The sequence below is a fragment of the Primulina tabacum genome, chromosome 13 (genome assembly GCF_025594145.1).
Source record: "Primulina tabacum isolate GXHZ01 chromosome 13, ASM2559414v2, whole genome shotgun sequence".
In the NCBI taxonomy this organism is placed as follows: Eukaryota; Viridiplantae; Streptophyta; class Magnoliopsida; order Lamiales; family Gesneriaceae; genus Primulina; species Primulina tabacum.
The window spans coordinates 30,951,258-30,959,015 of NC_134562.1; the positions used below are offsets into that span (position 1 = coordinate 30,951,258).

Genomic DNA, 7,758 nt, shown 5'->3' on the forward strand with positions numbered 1-7,758 from the left:
CCATTATGACAAGTATTTCGGTTAGCTTATATAAGATTATGAATGTCTTATATCTTTCCATAAAGGACATTACTCCTCCAGTAAAATCAACTAATCATTCACTTGTTAAAGCAGGGCCTCTAGGAAATAATTTTGTTAACAATATGCAGGTAAGCAAATATAATCAAGTTCACCTTCCACAAACCAACTGCAGAAGATCTGAAAATGAGATTGAGGACATAGATAAATGTGAGATACCACAAGTTTAATCGTCATATTGCACACAAATGCACCAGAACAATTCAATCAAGAAGTTGAAATGTTTAAGAAGCCTTCTCTCCACGACCCAAAAAAAAGAGAAGCCTTTTTCAGATGAAATGATACATATTGTGGGATTAGAAATAACAAGTCACTCGTAAGGATGGAGCATCTGATTTTGAGTTAGATTGTGAAAGAAACTATCTTTGTTGTTATGTTTCAAAAACCTGGTTGAATAAACTATGGAACTGTCTTGCAACCAAAAAAATGATTTTTTAGACCTTCTCAAATTTTAGGATGGAGCATCTGATTTTGAGTTAGATTGTGAAAGAAACTATCTTTGTTGTTATGTTTCAAATACCTGGTTGAATAAACTATGGAACTGTCTTGCAACCAAAAAAATGATTTTTTAGACCTTTCAAATTTTAGGATGGAGCATCTGATTTGAGTTAGATTGTGAAAGAAACTATCTTTGTTGTTATGTTTCAAATACCTGGTTGAATAAACTATGGAACTGTCTTGCAACCAAAAAATGATTTTTAGACCTTCTCAAATTTTAGGATGGAGCATCTGATTTTGAGTTAGATTGTGAAAGAAACTATCTTGTTGTTATGTTTCAAATACCTGGTGAATAAACTATGGAACTGTCTTGCAACCAAAAAAATGATTTTTTAGACCTTCTCAAACACAGCAAGCAATGATTAACTTGTTGGAGACAACCTTCTACAGTCAAAATCCAGCACTGAGAAAATAGAACTTACTTATATAGAACGTCGCCACTGGATACAAGTTTCTTATAGAACCAATCTGGAACCAGTTTTCTCAAGGTGCTCTATTTGTTTTTCAACCTCATCTAAGTAATCAACAACGGAATCAAGCTCTTTGATGCATGAAAGAAAAAGGTCGTCAATAAGCAAAGAAGAGAACAATACGGAAGCATGTATGCGTACCTCGGTCATCAATCTCACAATTGTACAAAATAATTTTATGAAGAAGTTCTTCCTTGGTAATGGGGCAAAAATTGACAGATTGGAATATCTTGTGAATCAATAGAACAAGATCAGACAAACAAAATGTTATTTCCTTATGAGAATTTTTTGTGACATTGCCGTCCGAGCAATAGAAATCTAATGATTTCTTAGCAGTAGAAGAGGGCTGCTTGCAGTTTTGGCTAGCTGTTGTCTTGCTCTCATCTTCACAGGTCAGCACTAATGCATTTGGTGGAGTTATCCTCAACGGAGTAATTTGCACAGGTGTTTCAACCAGCTGAATATCGCCACTCGAGGCAAGCTTAACAGGAGTGCTCTCACGTATGCTGGCTTCAGAAGGATAATCTGAAAAATCATTGTCTTTTTATTCTCTTCATTAATTACACCAGCGGATTTAAGAGGTGAGAGGAGATTAGTCTTCTCTATTTCTGGAACACCAGCCTTTTTAGAGAAGAATCTTCTAAAAGGAGGAGAACGAGATAAACTTATCGTATCTGTGTCACGTGACACTGACAAGTCCTTAAGAACTGGGTCTTCTTGGACTGTGAAACTTCTCTGGTTGAATGGCTCCGGTAGTGTAGCTTCAGGGACATGTGTATCCTGTTTAGCAAAACCAAAATCATACATTCAATTTCAATATAAGAATTTTTAGAAGAAATATTTATGTTGAGGTTTATATATGAAGTTTAAAACAGCTGGAAACCAAATAAAGGTCTTGAATAGCAGTTAGCTACTACTAAATGTGTTTCCTGCGAATCAGTTTTGGTATGCAAATTAGAGGCTCAGTAACCATTGATCATTTCCTAAAGTATTCAGAAAATGTATCTTGTCAAACCTCAATGACAAAATTCTCATCTAAAGAAAGACCATATTACCTCAGGATGTGCTACATAAAAATCTCTTAGCCTCGAAGAGAAAAGATTGCTTAGAGCAACAACACAGATTCCTCACAGTGATCATCTACAACATCAAAGAGCAATGTGATCTTCATATCTGGCTTCATGCACTTAGTTTTATCATCATGTATGAGAATCTATCGATCTGAACTGCTTCGGGTAGTATATGTTTTATCTGTGCAATATGCGTGAATAGGAATTTCCTGATAAATGGACATAAAATAATGAAGGATTAGAATGCATACAGCAATCAAATATGTTTGAAACTGAATAACAGTTTGCAATAATTATAAAGATTGCACCAAGGTGGACAGATGCCATCACAATTGCAATTACAGCAAATTATTTTTCTTCATTGACTTGCAATTTTAAGTAGAGTCTCAGTTCATGTCACCACATCCAAACATGATAAAAATAATAATAATAAAGGGCACCATATTAATAAGATAAAGTACATAAAGTTTTATCGAGAATCATCAATTCAAACCATCAGTGATTCACTTGAAAGAATTGTTGGAGTTCAGATCAACAGACATTTTACACTGATAGATACAAGGAGCAACCAGAAGAATGAAAAAAATAAAAAAGGAACGATCAAAACAAATAGACAAAAAGAAGCTACGTAGCATCAACATTAAAAGGGAAAAAAATTGGCAGCAACCCACCTTCCAGTCAGAATTTCAACAAGACAGCTAATGTTCTTAAAGGTAGGTGCCCTGTTACGCAGTTTGAGCATCCTCAATGAACTAATCATACAACCGTAAAACTCCGATAAATCCCATAACTGAAATTCAGAAACAAAACTTGTAAAGTTTTCAGGCTTTTGTTCGATTTACCGGTACACAAAAAAAAAAACAAAAACAAAACAAACAAAAACGCAAATACAGTAGCTCACTTCTTAGGGAGTTCCTCAACCGGCGCTTCCCCGCATTTAACCCGCGAAGGCTCGTTCATTTTCACCGGTGTAGGCGATGAAAAGTCCACACATTGATTATGGGTTTCACCTTCATTTTTTGAACCGTCAGAGAAAGAGATAACGTGGCCGGTTGCGTTCAATTCTTGAGCATTATTTTCCTCTCCCGAGTCTTTCATCTCGCAGACTCAATCCTGAAACAAATAGAGATAAGAATGCTTCGTCAGAATATACATTCAAGAGCATCTTGTGTGGTTCGTGATTTCACGAAAGCATCAAAATTGTGCGATTAAAATGAAAAGATGTGGATTGAGTATCAATGAGTCGATTTCTACCTGTTGTTCAAGATTTGAAATTCGAATGGTAAAATGGAATTGGGGGGTTTAGGGTTTTCTCGTCGGTTCGGATACGTAGGTGCAGGGGAGGAGGGAAAGTAGCAAGTGTTTCAAAATATGGGCTGGTCTGAATCCTACCTTGGCAACGGCGGCTTTTGTGGGCTGATAAAATATTATTGGGCCTTGGAAGTTGGAAAAAAAATATTGAGTAGTGATAATAAAAAATAAAAAAATAGAAAGAAAATTTTTTCTCTAAATTTAAAATTAGTTTTTCTCTAAATTTAAAATTAAATTTGTCAATTTTTTAACATTAATTAGTAGTAAGGATATTTGAAAATTCAAATTTATAAATGAATGAATATGTCAATAACATCAAATTATTTCAAATTTAATTAAAAATATGAAACTTAATTTTAAAATCAAATTTGTTTTAACATTCTTGTTTTTGGGTAAGTCTCTTGTGAGACAATTTCACGAATCTTTATCTGTGAGACGGGTCAATCCTATCAATATTCACAATAAAAAGTAATATTCTTAGCATAAAAAGGTAATATTTTTTCATGGATGGCCCAAATAAGAGATGTCTCACAAAATACGACCCGTGAGACCGTCTAACACAAGTTTTGCCTTGTTTTTTATTTATTTAGATTTAGAATAAAGGCACAAACTTGTGTGAGACGGTCTCACGAGTCGTATTTTGTGAGACAGATCTCTTATTTGGGTCATCCATGAAAAATATTATCTTTTATGCTAAGAGTATTAATTTTTATTGTGATTGATAGGGTTGACCCGTTTGTGAGACCGTCTCACAGATAAAATTCGTGAAACCATCTCACAAGAGATCTACTCTTCGATAAAATGTTTTAAAACTTCAAATACAACATTTTAAAAATAGTTTTGAGTTTAAATATAGAAGTAAAACATGTGCACATATGAAAAGATTGGTTTTGAATTCTATTACTTTACAAATTATAATAAGAAGCAATGTTCCACCCAAGATTATTGGATTTTGGTAGAAAATAATCGTTTTCCCCATAAATCTATAAGTAAATATTTTTAAAATAATTAAAATAAAATATTATTTTTACGCACATTATACGTTTGTTTCACTTTCACGCACTAACTTTATTTCAAGATGGGAAAACTCATTCTACTAGGATGCTTTAGACTGAAATCTTTGAAATCAAATTATTTTAAATTTGTGATGTAAATTTATCGTTTTGTTTGGGATGCTTTGAATTTGAAATTTCTTCTCTTCCATTTTACACTCGTCCATCAAATGGTTTGTCTTTATATAAAGATAGAGTAGGTCTCTTGTGAGACGGTCTCATGAATTTTTATCTGTGTGACGGGTCAACCATGCCAATATTTACAATAAAAAGTAATATTTTTAACATAAAAATTAATATTTTTTCATGGATGACCCAAATAAGAGACTCGTCTCACAAAATACGACCCGTAAGACCGTCTCACACAAGTTTTTGCCATAAAGATATTATGCATTGCATCATGCACGATGTTGGGTTAAGCATGTGCATTAATTGATAGTCGTATTGGGATGAGTGACTTCCTGAGAAGTTCCCGTGTATCAAGTTGTTGACATTGCGCCGTTTGATCTGGTTAGTTGGGTAGGTCATAAAAGAGTGACATCAAATCTTAACGGATAATATTGTCTCTAATGTGACAGAATCGGTAGCAAAGAAATGATATATGACATAAGCATAAGTAGATATACACAAACCTCTTCGGACTTGTGGACTTAACTATCCGACACATTCGCATACAAGTAGATGCACTCTACGTTGTCACATGTATAATTAAATAAAGTTGTGTAGTAACTAAAAGTTATAGCTTTTGACTTAATAGTAATCGAATGATCCAATAACTAGTATTACAATGAGATCACGGGTTCAAGTGAAAATGTTTATTAAACGTGTATGACCGAGAGTGATTCTGAAGTGAGTGACCTCTTAGAAATTTCACGTATAGCTGACAAACTTGCTTGAATTTTTTAGTTGATTTTCTCAGGCCCGTCAGGTGCTCCCCAAGTCTGCTGATTATTTGAAGATCCCTTGCTAATATGCCAAGCTAAATAAAGCCTTAGACATGATAAAAGTTGATGACAACATAGTACGCCGTTGAGCTTCTTCAAGTCCAATAAAAAATATTTGTACATTTTTTGAAGATCCCTTGCTAATATGCCCAGCATCTATTGTATTTCATAAAATAGAAAGAAGACAAAAGACATCAAGCATTCTCGACATTCGAAGCTGTTGTTTGTAAGGTTCAGAGCCATTCAAAAATTATTAATGTTGGGGTTCCCAAGTATTTAAAGAGGCGATAATCAAACATTGAAGACAACTGACAAATTTGAAAATCCTTTGAGCATTCAAGTGTTGTATCATTTATCAAACCTAAATAGTTTGTATTTGATCCTTGACGGTCTTTTGTGTTGTTTAATTGAGTCTCAATGAGCTGATAAAACGTTTGACGACGTATAACTATCAAAAAGCATTTTCTTAACAAATAACGTGTATCGTCGAGCTACTAAGATTTTCAACCTGTTAGAGTTAAATGCCAGCTGAAACGGTTCGTATAATATGTTGTATTCATCAAAGTTTTCGAGCAAATAACTTCATAAATCGAAACAAAACAGAAACAATAGTAATTTAATTCAACTTTCATAAACAAATCTTTTCTTATTTACCTTTCCATTCTACTTTTGCTATGTTTATTTAACTTTGTTTTCAGATCTTGCTTACACCTAGCTTATTTATCAAGTTATCGAGTCCAGCAAACTCTTCCGCAATTATAAATTATTTTAACTCATTTTTTTATCGTTGATTGAGAATTAAACTTTGATAGCCGACCCAACTGAAATCTTTTATAAATCTATAAAATTTATAAGGTGTTCATTCACTCACAAAAAACCCTCACCAATCAAAAATTTTCGTCTCGGCGGAGGGGCGTGGCACCACAATAGACTAACGTTGTATCCATAATTGTTTCAGTGGAGGATGTCACCATGATACATCACTTTTCGACATCCAAAAGCCTTGTCCAATATTCGGCACCGGGAAAGTGACTATTTGTCGGAACCAAAGCATCATCAAATATTCAAATTATCCATAATAAGCAAAATCCCACATCAAATATAAGTAAATCAAGTTTTAACAGCTCTTCCATCAATTTATCCCACATCTCTTGAAATTTTCAGCATCTCTTTGGCTAAATGAAGTACATGCAGCTGCACAAAAATTATCCCTCACCATTAATTTATAGTAACCTTACATAAATTCTCTCGGATAACGTCTATGTGGCAAAAACTTGTGTGAAGACGGTCTCACATGTCGTATTCTGTGAGACAGATCTCTATTTGAATCATACATGAAAAAGTATTATTTTTTATGCTAAGAGTATACTTTTATTGTGAATATCGGTAGGATTGACCCGTCTTACAGATAAAGATTCGTGAGACCGTCTCACAAGAGATTATGATCCGTCTATGTCCGCACCATGTCAACTGCTTGCCAACCCTATCAAGTGACACACACATGTCATGCATAAACTAACATGACTTAGACTAGTTTTGCATTGAGAACTTATCGCTATCCGTGAAGAGTAAAATATTATTGTAATCGTAAAAAATATATTACCGTTTCGATATTGCAAAATGCAAGAGTGAAAATGATTAGAATCCCCACCTATTTCCCTGTTAATTAATCTATATTCTTTGTGATGGTTGAGGAATTTTAATCCTCAAAATATCTTATTTGTTGTGCCCAATTTAAGGGACCAGGTAGGGGGAAGGGCAGCCGTCTAATTGACTTGCATATTCCACGTGTCCTTGTATTTATCCACCCACGCTTATAAAATTCAATTATATATTTGTACGTTTACACATATATATAATATATATATTGTGTAAACGTACAAATATATAATTGAATTTTATAAGCGTGGGTGGATAAATATACAAGGACACGTGGAATATGCAAGTCAATTAGACGGCTGCCCTTCCCCCTACCTGGTCCCTTAAATTGGGCACAACAAATAAGATATTTTGAGGATTAAAATTCCTCAACCATCACAAAGAATATAGATTAGATTAACAAGGGAAATAGGTGGGGATTCTAATCATTTTCACTCTTGCATTTTGCAATATCGAAACGGTAAATATATTTTTACGATTACAATAATATTTTACTCTTCACGGATACGATAATTCTCAATGCAAAACTAGTCTAAGTCATGTTAGTTTAATGCATGACATGTGTGTGTCACTTGATAGGGTTGGCAAGCAGTTGACATGGTGCGGACATAGACGGATCAGTAGATCTCTTGTGAGACGGTCTCACGAATCTTTATCTGTAAGACGGGTCAATCCT

The 7,758-nt window shown here is 34.1% G+C and overlaps 1 pseudogene; it reads right to left on the minus strand.

Moving 5' to 3' along the window:
* Positions 1-880: 880 nt before the first annotated feature.
* LOC142522796 (CDT1-like protein a, chloroplastic) lies at positions 881-2,891 on the minus strand (annotated as a pseudogene).
* Positions 2,892-7,758: the final 4,867 nt, after the last annotated feature.